The following is a 13,984-nucleotide window of genomic DNA, read 5'->3' as shown; positions in this document are numbered from 1 at the left end:
AAACAAAAAGGTTTCGGTATTTTTTCTATTTGCAGCTCGTTTTCCTTTAAGGAAAACGGGCTGCAAAGAGAACAAAAAAAATGCTTTATTGAAAAGCAGTCACGGACATGGTGGTCTGCTGTCTCCAGCAGGCCACCATCCCTGTGAGTGCCTAGACTCGCTATGGGGTCGCAAACTGCGACCCACCTCATAAATATTTATGAGGTGGGTCTTTGCGACCCTATAGCGAGTCGCAGAAGGTGTCTGAGACACCTTTCTGCATCTCGGATTGCGAGTTGCAATTTGCGAGTCGCAATCTAATACCTACCTACATCTGGCCCTTAATCCTGTATTGTTCAGTGGTTAAGCCAAATCCATCCAAGAGTGCATCCTTTAAAACTTTGTAGTAATTAGCATCACTTTCTCTGACAGTAAGGAGCCTATCCCTACCCTTACCAGTGAAAGATAGCCACAAGATAGCAGCCAACTGCCTTCGAGGGACCAGTTGCACCATACAGGCCCTCTCAAGTACAGCAAACCACTATTAATATCATCCCCCTCCTTGTAAAGGGGGACTATCGTATGCAGGTTTCTGGAATCTTACTCTCTAACAGGATTGCTATCAAAAACACTGCTGCTGCCACCATGGGAACTAACCCCAAACTCTGCATTTCCCTTTCCACATCCAGAGATTCCCTGTCTAAGGCCAGCTGTTGCTGTTTAAGCTTCAGTCTGGCCTCTTCCAACCTCAGCTTTCTGAGTTCCCTTTCCATTAAGTTATTCTCAGGGTAGGGGGCTTGGGAATTGTGAGACACAGAAGAAATGTGGGAATTGGCAGAGTTGGACCTGTCCCTAACTGACTGGACACTAGTAACCTGGCCTTTAGGAGTGAAAGGTGCCCTACTAGTGTGACCCCCGTCCCACTACCAGTGTCACTAGATGGCCTGTTAGCTGACTGGTCCTTGGAAGAACCCTCCCCAGCATCCTCAGGGGACTCCTCTGAGTCTGGCTGGGTATCCCCCTACTCTACCTCCTGATCCTAGGATGGGCCAGACTGGTTCTGGTCACTTTCTAGGAGAAGACTAAGGAGAACATCTTTTGCAGGATTCTTACCAATTGCTAAACCTCTTTCAATGCAGAGGCCCCTCAAACTTTTAAAGTTTAGATTCCCATATGTTACCTGGACGACTGTGGAAGTAAGCTCTACTGCAGACATGACAGAAAAGGTTTAGGACAGAGAGAGAAAAAAAGGTTTTGGAACTTTTAAAAGAACAGAGAAAAACTTTTCCAAACTTTTCCGAAACTTTTCAGAAACGTTTTAGAAAGTTATAGAGAAGGAAAGTTAAACTGTTCAGGTTACTGTGTATATTCTGAAGTATTTGGTTTATGTTTTTCTTATGAAAAGCACCAATGACAAAGTGGTAAAGCAGTTACAAGTACTTATCCCACCACTGCACCACCAATGTAGGAGGCTGGCCTAGCTTATAGTGGGTACCTGATGGTACTTACACCTTGTGCCAGGTCCAGTTATCCCTTATTAGTAGATTAGTAGTGTTCTAGCAGCTTAGGCTGATAGAGGTAGCTATAGCATAGCAGCTTAGGCTGAACTAGGAGACATGCAAAGCTCCTACTATACCACTTATATCATATAGCACTAAATCATAAGAAAACAAAATACTCAGAGTTACTAAAAATGAAGGTACTTTATTTTAGTGAAAATATGCCAAAAGTATCTCAGAGGATATACTCCCTTAGGAGGTAAGTAGCATACACAAAATATACATACAAACCAAAATCAGGTAAGTAAAACACTTAGAAATGTAGTGCAAGCACTGTAGAACACAATAGAACAGAATAGGAAAAAATAGGCCCAGGGGCAACACAAACCATATACTTCAAAAGTGGAATGCGAAACACGAATGGACCCCAGGCCTAGTGTAGTGTGTAGAGGGTTGCTAGGAGTGTAAGAAAACACTAAGAGTGTCCAAGATACCCCACCCCAAGAACCTGAAAAGTATGAGTAAGTTACCCTCCTACCCCAGAAAGACAGTAAAGTCGAGATAGGGGATTCTGCAAAGGCAACAACTGACTGCAAAGCACTGAAGATGGATTCCTGGACCTGAGGACCTGCAAAGGATGGGTACCAAGTCCAAGAGCCACACAAGTGGCCAGGGTGGGCAGGAGCCCACTAAACCCCGGATGAACTTTCAAAAGGACTGCCTCTGGGTGGAAGAAGCCAAATATTCTGCAACAACAGAAGGTGTCAGAAACTTCTCCTTTGGTCAGAAGATGTCCCACGGCGTGCTGGAGGATGCAGAGTTGTTTCCACGCAGAAAGACCACAAACAAGTCTTGTTAGCTGCAAGAGTCACAGTTGAGGATTTTGGGTGCTGCCAGGGCCCAGGAAGGACCCGGGAGGTCACCCCTTGGAGGAGGAGACAGAGGGGCGCTCAGCAACAGAGCGAACCCATGCAGAAGGAGGCAACACCCGCAGAAACACATGAACCGGCATTCAGAAGATCTGAGCATGGCGGTCGTCTCAGCACAACAAAAGAGGGTCCCACGAAGTTGGAGTCCAACTCAGTGAGTTGGGAAATGCAGGGCAGAGTGCTGGGGACCTGGGCTGTGCTGTGCATTGACGGAAGTCTTGCAAAAGTGCATAGAAGCCCTAGCAGCTCCAGTTCACACAGTACACAGGATTACTGTCTGGTGTGGGGAGGCAAGGACTTACCTCCACCAAATTTGGACAGAAGGGCCACTGGACTGTGGGGGACACTTGGATCTAGCTCCTGTGTTCCACAGACCACGCTCGTCGAGATGAGAGGGGACCCAGAGGACCAGTGATGCAGAAGTTTGGTGCCTGCGTTAGCAGGGGGAAGATTCCGTCGACCCACGGGAGATTTCTTCTTGGCTTCCAGTGCAGGGTGACGGCAGACAGCCCTCAGAGCATGCACCACCAGGAAACAGTCGAGAAAGCCGGCAGGATGAGGCGCTACAATGTTGCTGGTTGTCTTCTTGCTACTTTGTCGCAGTTTTGCAGGCGTCCTGGAGCAGTCAGCGGTCGATCCTTGGCAGAAGTTGAAGAGAGAAGTGCAGAAGAACTCTGGTGAGCTCTTGCATTCGTTACCTGGTGAGAAACCCAGAGGAGAGACCCTAAATAGCCCTCAGAGAAAGATTGGCTACCTAACCAGGTAAGAGCCTATCAGGAGGGGTCTCTGACATCACCTGGTGGCACTGGCCACTCAGAGTTCTCCATTGTGCCCTCACACCTCTGCATTTAAGATGGCAGAGGTCTGAGACACACTGGAGGAGCTCTGGGCACCACCCCTTGGGTGGTGATGGACAGGGGAGTGGTCACTCCCCTTTCATTTGTCCAGTTTCGAGGTAGATAAGGGGCTTGGGGCTCCCTGAGCCAGTGTAGACTGGCTTATGAAAGAAGGGCACCATCTGTGCCCTTCAAACATTTCCAGAGGCTGGGGGAGGCTACTCCTCCCCAGCCCGTAACACCTATTTCCAAAGGGAGAGGGTGGAACACCCTCTCTCAGAGGAAATCCTTTGTTCTGCCTTCCTGGGACTGGGCTGCCCAGACCCCAGGAGGGCAGAAACCTGTCTGAGGGTTGGCAGCAGCGGTAGCTGCAGAGAAAACCCCAGAGAGCTAGCTTGGCAGAACCCGGGGTCCATGCTGGAGCCCTGGGGATGCATGGAATTGTCCTCCCTAATACCAGAATGGTATTGGGGTGACAATTCCATGATCCTAGACATGTTACATGGTCATGTTCGGAGTTACCATTGTGAAGCTACACATAGGTATTGACTTATATGTAGTTCACGCGTATAATGGTATCCCCGCAGTCACAAAGTCCAGGGAATTTGCCCTGAACAATGTGGGGGCACCTTGGCTAGTGCCAGGGTGTCCTCACACTAAGTAACTTTGCACCTAACCTTCACTAAGTGAGGGTTAGACATATAGGTGACTTATAATTTACTTAAGTGCAGTGTAAAATGGCTGTGAAATAACGTGGACGTTATTTCACTCAGGCTGCAGTGGCAGTCCTGTGTAAGAATTGTCTGAGCTCTCTATGGGTGGCAAAAGAAATGCTTCAGCCCATAGGGATCTCCTGGAACCCCAATACCCTGGGTACCTAGGTACCATATACTAGGGAATTATAAGGATGTTCCAGTGTGCCAATCAGAATTGGTAAAATTAGTCACTAGCCTGCAGTGACAATTTTAAAAACAGAGAGAGCATAAACACTGAGGTTCTGGTTTGCAGAGCCTCATTGATACAGTTAGGCACCACACAGGGAACAGATATAGGCCACAAACGTATGAGCACTGGGGTCCTTGCTAGCAGGATCCAGTGACACATATCAAACACACTGACAACATAGGGTTTCCACTATGAGCACTGGGGCCCTGGCTAGCAGGATCCCAGTGACACAATAAAAACACCCTGAAATATACTCACAAACTGGCAAAAAGTGGGGGTAACAAGGCTAGAAAGAGGCTACCTTCCTACAGAGCCCAACTTTCAAAATGATCCAGATGGGGATTCCACAAACAGACAGAGTAACAGAATGGTTTATGCAAGAAAATGTCTACTTTCTAAAAGTCTAACTCACAATCTAAAAACCAAGTTCACTAAAAGATGTATTTTGAAATTGTGAGTTCAGAGATCTCAAGCTCCATATTTCTATCTGCCCTCAAAAGGAATCTGCGCTTTAAAGTTATTTACAGGCAGCCCCATCTTAACCTATGAGGGAGATAGGCCTTGCAACAGTGAAAAATTAATTTGGCATTATTTCACTGTTAGGACATGTAAAACACACCAGTACATGTCCTACCTTTCAAATGCACTGCACCCAGCCCCTGGGGCTACCTAAGACCTACCTTATGGGGGCCTTACATATAACAAAAGGGACGGGGTGGGCCTGGCAAGTGGGTACACTTGCCAGGTCAAAGTGGCAGTTTAAAACTGCACACACAGACATTGCAGTGGCAGGTCTGAGCCATAGTTACAGGGCTACTAATGTGGGTGGCACAACCAGTGCTGCAGGCCCACCAGTAGCCTTTGAATTACAGGCCCTGGGCACCTCTAGTGCACTGCACTAGGGACTTCCAGTAAATCAAATATGCCAATCATGGATAACCCAATCACCAATACAATTGACATAGGGAGCACTTTCACTTTACCACTGATAAGCAGTGGTAAAGTGCTCAGAGTCCAGTATACCATAAAAGCAGGAGGTCAGAAGGCTCTCACTCACCAGCAGCAGCAATGCTTTTAAGGTGCTGTTCTCAGAAGATTGTGATTTTGTTTTTTCAGTTGAGACAGGTAGTCTCCAATACCGTAGTGCACACCTGGATTACCAAGATGAACATTTTTGATGCAACCAAAGCATCTTCCAATGGGGAAGAGCGTTTTCTTACTGTGCATTGCCTGAAGAACTGAAAGAAGGCTAGCTAATTTTGCTGTTGTTTCCCTTTCTGTAGGATGTGCTGCAACTAGGGTATGGGTGGAAGTGGTGGCAGCTGTAGGCTTCTGGGGTCCTTCAAATATAGACGCCAGCAGTGTTGCTGTTTGAGCAGATTGCATAGAGGTGATTTGTACCTCTTATGTACCAGTCCCACACAGATGATCACTGGCTCATCATGATCATCATCCCCACCCTCCTCACTTACACAGCTGTCAGGAAGTTTCCTTTTACCTTGTTTCTCAGACTTTGCTGGGGTCCAGTCCATATCCAGATCATTAGAAGGGGAACCTGGAGAAGATGGGGGGTGGGAACCATTGTTTTTTCTTGCTGAAGATTTTAAGTTTGGTGGGGAAAGAGCAGCCTTCTCAACAATATGTTGCTCAGCATAAACCTCTACCTCCTGTTCTGCTCCTACGTCTAGAAAATCTGTTGCTGACTGTGACTCCTGTTGTCCAATTCCTGTGACAATTCATTTTGTGCCTAGACAATTCCATTTCAGAGCCACTGCTCTTCATGACTGCAGACATTACATGGCCTTAGGTCTTGGTGGTGGTAGTGTGGTTGATGTAGGAGTCTCATCCTTTTTCTGCCCCCAGAGGAGGCTGCAGCAGGCACGTCATGTTTCCTGAAAAAGGATGAGAGCTTGTTGGCAGTGGTGGCAACTTGCTTCTTCTTCTCTCCACTGGCAATTTTCTAGGTGGAAAACTCCTTCTTTGGGGTCATCTTGTTAGCAATAGCAACTGGCACTTAGCATTAGGACCAGAAGCACTTAGCAGTGGAGGACTCAGGTGTCACTGTCAGCTGATTCTTTCAAGGACTATTCTCCACATCAGTACAGTTTGTGATGTCTTTTGCGCACCTGCATGCAAAGTACTGAAACAAATGAGTGAAACGTGGGCAAACAAAAGAATCTAACTACTATAACATAAATTAAGCCATCATAATCATCATCATCATCCCAAAAGATTTAAAGTAGTGTGCCCAAATCCATGCATAAACAATTTTTTTTTCACATGACATTCCAAACAAAGGCTTAGTTTGTGTCCCTCCTTAGCCATGGTGGGACCCCTATGTGTGGCAGGCGTGCAGGGAAATAAATTAGGCCTGGGCGATAAACTCAACTCTGCCAGTAGAGTTGGCAGAATTTTGGCCAACATTATGTTAAGTTGCTTATATAGCGCATGGCTACCCGAAGGCCTCCCAGCGCAAGTCCCGAACCTCTGCGACAACATCTGAGGAACAGGCTCTAAAACAGCCAGGTTTGAAGTGCTTTCCGGAAGATAAGTTCATGGCTGGTTAACTGAAGGCTGAGGGAAGAGAATTCCACAATTTGGCTCCGAGGTATGCCACAGTACTACCTCCCCAGCTTGATTTATTTACTCTCTTGAAGACCTGAGATGTCTGCTAGGTTTATAAAAGGATGCAAGGGTCCTTAGAAGAGTGCGACCTCTATTATATAAGGACCTATGAAGACAGCACAAAGTTTTAAACTCTATGCACTGTTCCACTGGGAGCCAATGAAGAGAGGAAAGGGATGGTTTAACAGAATCCTACGTAGGTATCTCCCAAAAACACGGGCGAGGCACTCTGAACCACTTGCGACTTCCTTTTAACGTACTTAGGGAAACCTAGATACAATCCATTGCCGTTGTCCAAGCGAGAGATGATAAGAGCCTGGATAATAAGTCTTTTTGCCAAAAACTGAAGAATTTTAAAAACCTTCCTTAAGAGCCTAATTAGACCGAAGCAAGTCGAAGAAATTTTCTTAGCCTGATGTTCCATAGTAAGTCGGGGATCAAGCCAGACTCCTAAACTTTTAATGTAATCTTTGGGAGGAGGCAACTCCCCCAAGGATCCAAGCAGAGAGGGAGTCATACCTGGACGGGAGCAGTGTCCCAGTATCATCACCTCAGTCTTGCCTCCATTTAGTTTGAGCATACTTTCAGCCATCCATCTTAGCACAGCCTGTAGACAGAGAGACAATGAAAGTCCATCTGTCCCAGAGTTAGTAGAAAACAAGACCACTAGCTGGGTGTCATCTGCATACGACACTAGTGAAAGTCTGAATGGCTCCACTATCTTAGTCAAGGGGGTCATATAGATATTAAATAGAGTAGGGCTAAGGGACGAGCCATGTGGCACACCACAGCTACTTTTAATACAACTGGAGAGGAAAGATTGGTCAAGCACCTGAAATGATCCCCGCCAAAAACAAGGAGAGCCAATTTAGTGCCCCTCCCGTGACTCCAATCTCCCTCATCCCCTGAAGTAGTATATGATGGTCAACTGTGTCAAAGGTAGCACTAAGATCAAGGAGAACAATCGCTGACAGAAACCCCATATCCATACACTTCCTGGCCTCCTCCATGACAGCAGTCAGGGCCGATTCAGTGCTACGGAGAGGTCTAAAGCCCATCTGAGTAGGATGAAGGATGTTGTTATCCTCAAGAAAGATCGAAAGTTGAGCATTAATGTGTTATTTCAATTATTTTGGAACGGGATGCAGCAGCCAGATGGGTCTATAATTATTAAGCACTGTTGCGTCAAGGTTGTTTTTTTCAACAGGGGTTTAACCATGGCATGTTTCCACTGATCAGGAATTATGCTCCTAGAGAGTGAAGAATTCTACAGCACAGCCAAAACTGGAAAGATAACTGGCGCCTCAAGGGCCAATACAGAAGGGGGAGCAGGGTCAAGTGGGGCTCTCGACTTAAAGAGTCGAAAGAAGAGAGGCGACCTGATTCTGGGAAAGAGAGGAAAATGTGAAATAACAGCTGCACAGTATGGCGGTGATCTACCACAGCCTGGGAGTAGTGCACACTGTTCAGAAAGTTTGAGTAAATGTCGACAATTTTTTGCTGAAAGGAGAGTGCCAAATTATTACTATGCTCTTGAGAGGCTTCCATTAATTCGCCATCAGAGTGTGGTTGTAAACCTTCTATGAGTAAATGGAAAATCTCTTTGTGGGAGTTGGAAGACCGTTTTATTCTGGTGGCATAGTAAGTACCTTGGGCTGATTTGATTTCAGTGTGAAAAAATCTAATAGCCTTCCTGTATTCAAGCTTTAGTGTAATATCATAGGATTTTCTCCATCTTCTCTCTCGGTGTCTGTACTCCCTTTTAAGATTTTGTAGGTGAGAGGTAAACCATGGGGTGCCAGATTTCTGTGACTCCCAGTTTTAGTACTGTAGGGGAGTTAGATATCTAAGCACTCAATGATTAATTTATTGAATGATTCTAACCCAAAACCCTTCCTTTCTAAGAAGGAGGGTTTACGACTTTCCAAGGTACTAATCCAATCGCTAGCACTGAGTTTGTGCCAGCGCCTGAAGGGTTGGACTATTGACTGAGACAATCTGCATGTGGTAGGTATTGCTAGATTTAAAGCAAATAGAAAGTGGTGTGACCAGGCTAGAGGGAGAGGAGGCATGGAAGATAGACCTGCTAAATTACTAAAGACTAAGGGCCAGATGTATCATCACGGCCCTTTGCGATTCGGTAATAGCGATTTTTAAGAAATCGCTATTACCGACTCGCAAAGGGCCATGTATCACATTTGCGATTCGGTAATAGCGATTTCTTAAAAATTGCAAATGCTATTACCGAATCGCAAATTGCGATACCGGCCCTATTCGCAGCTATGGGCCTGTTGGCCCATAGCTGCAAATTCTTTGGAGGGGTAGGATGCCCGGCATGAGAAAGGAGGTTCTCCTGCACCTTTGTATGCTCAAAGCAACAACAACACATGGTGTAACAGGGCCCGAGACAGGGAGCCATAAATAGCAATTACCTAGAAAGTCTCACTAGGCCAATCAAAGCCCCTTTGATGCTCATCTGCAACATGACAGCAGTCTATAGTCCCATCAGAGTATCGCATTGAGCAATGCATCTCTCCCTTTCAACTGCCACGTACCACAGGCAATGGTGCACTTCTCAGTGGGCCTGCTTCAGCAATCTGTTGCCATGACGAGGTCAGGCTAGTTCTTCGTGATCAGCTGATGCACCCATAGTGTCTGTCCTGAGAGCAGCCCAATGCGGTATGAACGCAAGGCAGCCCGAAAGCTCAGCTGTCCCAGGCAATCATGCGGCCCACCACAGCTCCTAGCAGGTCACAGCACTCCCAATCATTCAACAGCCTCTGCGATCAGGAAACAGCCCGAGTGCCCCCATTGCTCCTCACCACCATACCATGCTGGGGAGGGGCATCTCGTGGCTTGCTGGTACTAGTCACCTTGTGTTTGCAGAAAACAATACAGCGGAGCCTTGGTGGATCATGTCCACATGGCCATGATGGTTGGCCATGACCCCTTAAATGTTTTTTTAAAAGCATATAGGACAGCGGCACTTAGAATGTAAAATCATAAATCAAAAATACACCCAAGGCCAAGTGGAAGGTCTCAAGCAGTAAAACAACATCACCGTAAAATGGTAAACAAATCAGTATAAAATTCAGAAAAACCCACACAAAAAATGGAGAAAAAGTACATTTAACCTTAATTTAACACTAGGCCCCACCATAAAAAATGTGCAAACATTTCCCCTTAAAAGACATCAATCTAAAATAGTCCCCATATCAATCCAGACCAAACTCCATGCCACCCACCAACAAAGATACAAAAATAAAATTAATTTCAAGTTAATTTTACAGCTACTTGAGTTATAAACCTACTCAAAATGCTGACCAGCGACAACCACCATTATAGTACTGCCACTCATGTTCGAAACAAGAGCTGAATGTTCTGATCTTGAGTTATTTCAGTGCTTCTTGTGGACAAATTTTCCTCATATGGGAAATCAATTACACCACGTAGCGCCATTGAGTTGCAATTGGTAACTCCAATTACTCTGTGGTAATTAAAATTAGCCCTGGCCTAGAAGTGCTGCATTTAGTACTATAAAAAATGTTTTTAATCTCATGAATTTGTATGCATTTTTTAATATCACAGAGTAGCCTTCAGTTAAGATACAACTACATACAAATTGGCTCTTATCTGCAAGGCTGGAATGCAGCTCTTTGCTTGATTGTCCTGTTTTTTTTCAGATGGGCCAAGAATTCTGTGAACTGAGTTTGAAAGGGATGCAGATTGGATTTAGACATGGGTGATTTGAGGGACACTTGAAAATATCAACACGGGTGACACCTGTGTGGCACAGAACTCCCCCAGACTTCTTTTTCCTGAGGCTCTTCTACTCATATTCGGCATTGGCAGTCACAGGATGGAAGTCAATCATTACCACTTCTGGGTATCTAGCACTTTCTGCTCTGGACAAAATGTGCTCAGGAGCCCCAGAAATACCATCTGGCTGTGGTGGAACAGGATCCAGGATTAAGGATGAAACACACTAACACTGAGGAAGGATAATTCCAGCATGGTTCACATTGGCTGCTCTGAGCCCATACCATTTTAATTGTGTCCTACATAGCCCCCTGTGCTCTTACCTCCTGGGTTCCATGCTTTGGCTCCCTGCAATTTGACCTTACTCTGAGAGACAAATATTTAAGAGAGGGGCAAAAAACTGGGAAACTGATGGTGGGGTACAAACCCAGGATGTGTTTATTAGGAAGTGAGGTTGTCTGCTGCACCTCCATGGAAGATGGCACTGGAACACATTGTAGAGTGTGCAGAGTACATAAACTAAATGCTTCAAGTAAGCATGGTATTGATTTTTTTGTATTCTGAATTTGTGCACATATAAAAAAAGACTTGAGTGGCAGTAGTACAAAGGCTTGACAATTTTTATGCTATCATTTCAGGGCTTCTCCTTTTCTCCTGAGAAATATCTAGAATTAAGAAGTGTGATGGGGGTAAAGTCAAGAAAGACACCCTTAGCATTGTACTGCCTCTCCCAAATAAAGGGGCTTTTATAGGTCTTAAAAGACAAGTGACCAATAAAGGTTCAGGTCTCACAAGAAAATGCAAAAACCTGTGAGCCTTCTAAAGGGGATGTTGAAAGACAACGCCAGTGAATCAGAAAATACCTCTGTACCTCAATCAGCAGTCTTCTCTGTGGAAAGTCATCTAAGAACTGTTCTCCACAGATCCTACAGATTACCAGTGACTGTATTAATATAGTGGGTATAATCAACTCCTTGTCACCCAGAGTGAGGCTCCTTTCCCTACTGTGCTTGACATAACTGCTGGTCCCTCTCAAAAAAGTATTCAACAATTTTCGGCAGATCATTTTTACCATTTTGCAGAAAATAACAGTGCTCTGGGATCTAAAAAAAAAACCACCCTCACAGACGTTTCAACAACCACTAAAATCAGCCTCTTGAGACCCAAACAAATGACTCACAGGTTTTTGCTCAAGCTAGCTCAGAAGTCAATGACTAGCCACTGACAGTTAGTTGCAGGAAAGTACCATCTTTCTTGTCATGTTACCCCCATTTTTACCTGTATGGCAATATGTTTTTTGCCTGTCTCACTGAGATCCTGCTGGTCAGGACCCCGGTGCTCATAGTTTGTGGCCTAATATGTGTGTTGTGAATAGTGCCTTACTGTGTCACTGAGGCTCTGCTAATCAGAACCTCAGTGCTTATGTTCTCTTTGCTTTAAAATTTGTCACTGTAGGCTAGTGACTTCATTTACCAATTTCAATTGTCACACTGGACCCCCCCCCCCTTATAAGTCCCCAGTATATGGTACCTAGGAATCCAGGGCATTGAGGTTCCAGGAGATCCTTGTTGGCTGCAGCATTTCTTTTGCCACCCATAAGGAGCTCAGACAATCCCTTTCACAGGACTGCCACTGCAGCCTGCGTGAGATAGTGCACACATTATTTCACAGCCATTTTCACTGCACTTAAGTAACTTATAAGTCACCTATATGTCTAACCTTCATTTACTGAAGGATAGGTGCAAAGTTAATAAGTGTGAGGGCACCCTTGCACTAGCAAAGGTGCCCCCACGCAGTCCAGGGCAATTCCCCAGACTTTGTGAGTGCGAGGACGCCATTACACATGTGCACTACATATAGGTCAATACCTATATGTAGCTTCACAATGGTAACCTCAAATATGGACATGTAAGGTGTCTAAGATCATGGAATTGTCCCCCCATTTCAAATCTGGTATTGGGTAGCCAATTCCATGCATCCTGGGGGCTCCACCATGGACCCCAAATACTGCCAAAACAGTTCCCTGAGACTCGCACTGCAGCTACAGCTGCTGCCACCTCACAGACAGGGTTCTGCCCTCCTGGGGTATGAGCATCTCAGTCCCAGGAAGGCAGAACAAAGCATTTCCTTTGGGAGGAGGGTGTTACACCCTCTCCATTTGGAAATAGGTGTTACAGGCTGCAGAGGGGTAGCCTTCCCCAGCCTCTGGAAATGCTTTGAAGGCCACAGATGGTGACCTCCTTGCATAAGCCTGTCTACATCGGTTCAGGGACCCCCAGTCCCTGCTGTGGCATGAAACTTGACAAAGGAAAGGGGAGTGATCACTCCCTAGCACATCACCACCATAGGGGTGGTGCCCAGCGCTATTCCAGTGTGTCCCACACTTCAGCCATCTTGTTTTCCAAGGTGTGGGGACATTCTGGAGGCCTAGGAGTGGCCAGTGCCAGCAGGTGACATCAGAGACCCCTCCTGACAGGTCCATACCTGATAAGGTAGACAATCCCCCTCTCTGGGCTATTTAGGATCTCTCCTGTGGGTTTCTCTTCAGATTCTACTTGCAAGTTTCTAGCCGGAATCATCTGCAACTACTACTTCATCCTCTGACCTCGGATCAACCGCAGACTGCTCCAGGAACTGCTGTAACAGCAACAAAGTATCCAGAAGGGCTACTTTTCCTATGCAACTTCAGCTCCACCCAGCAACTGCAACAGTTTCCATGGTGTGCACACTCTGGGGACTCCCTGTCTTCACCCTGTACCAGAAGGATCGATGAAATCTCCTGTGGAGTGACAAGTCACTTCCCTGCTCTTGCAGGCACCTTCTAAGTCAACGTCCAGTTCTCTTGGACTCCTCTCCTGGCGAAGAGCGTGCTCCTTGGAACACAGGTGGTGGACCTCTTCGACACAGACTGTCGTAAAGTCCTGCTGTCCAAATTTGGAGGAGGTAAGAGCTTGCCTTCACCTTTAGCGACAGAACCCCTGTGCACCGCATTATATTCACCTCCTGAGGCCTCTGTGCACTATTTGCAAAGAATGCTTTGTGCACAGCCTGACCCAGGTCCCCAGCACTCTATCCTGTGATGCTCAACTCACTGAGTTGCCCTCCAGTGGCGTGGGACCTTCCTTTGTAAGGCTGCACCAACTGCAATTTGCACCTTCTTTGTCCCCATGTCCTGGGACCTCCGTGGGTGCTGCCTGGTCATCTGTGGGTTTCCTCCAGCATTTGGAGCCTTCTCTGCCTCCTAAGTCTCAGTTGAGGCCCCTAGGTCCCTCCTGGGTCCAGGCAGCGTCACTTTGATGCAAAACATGAATTTGCTTGAACCAAGGCTTGTTTGACGAATCCCACACCGAAACTCGCCTGCATCCAACATCTCTTTGTGGGACATCCATTGCATCATGCAAGAACCCGCACC

Source organism: Pleurodeles waltl, chromosome 7 (assembly GCF_031143425.1).
Source record: "Pleurodeles waltl isolate 20211129_DDA chromosome 7, aPleWal1.hap1.20221129, whole genome shotgun sequence".
NCBI classification, from domain to species: Eukaryota; Metazoa; Chordata; class Amphibia; order Caudata; family Salamandridae; genus Pleurodeles; species Pleurodeles waltl.
This window is presented reverse-complemented; position numbering follows the sequence as displayed.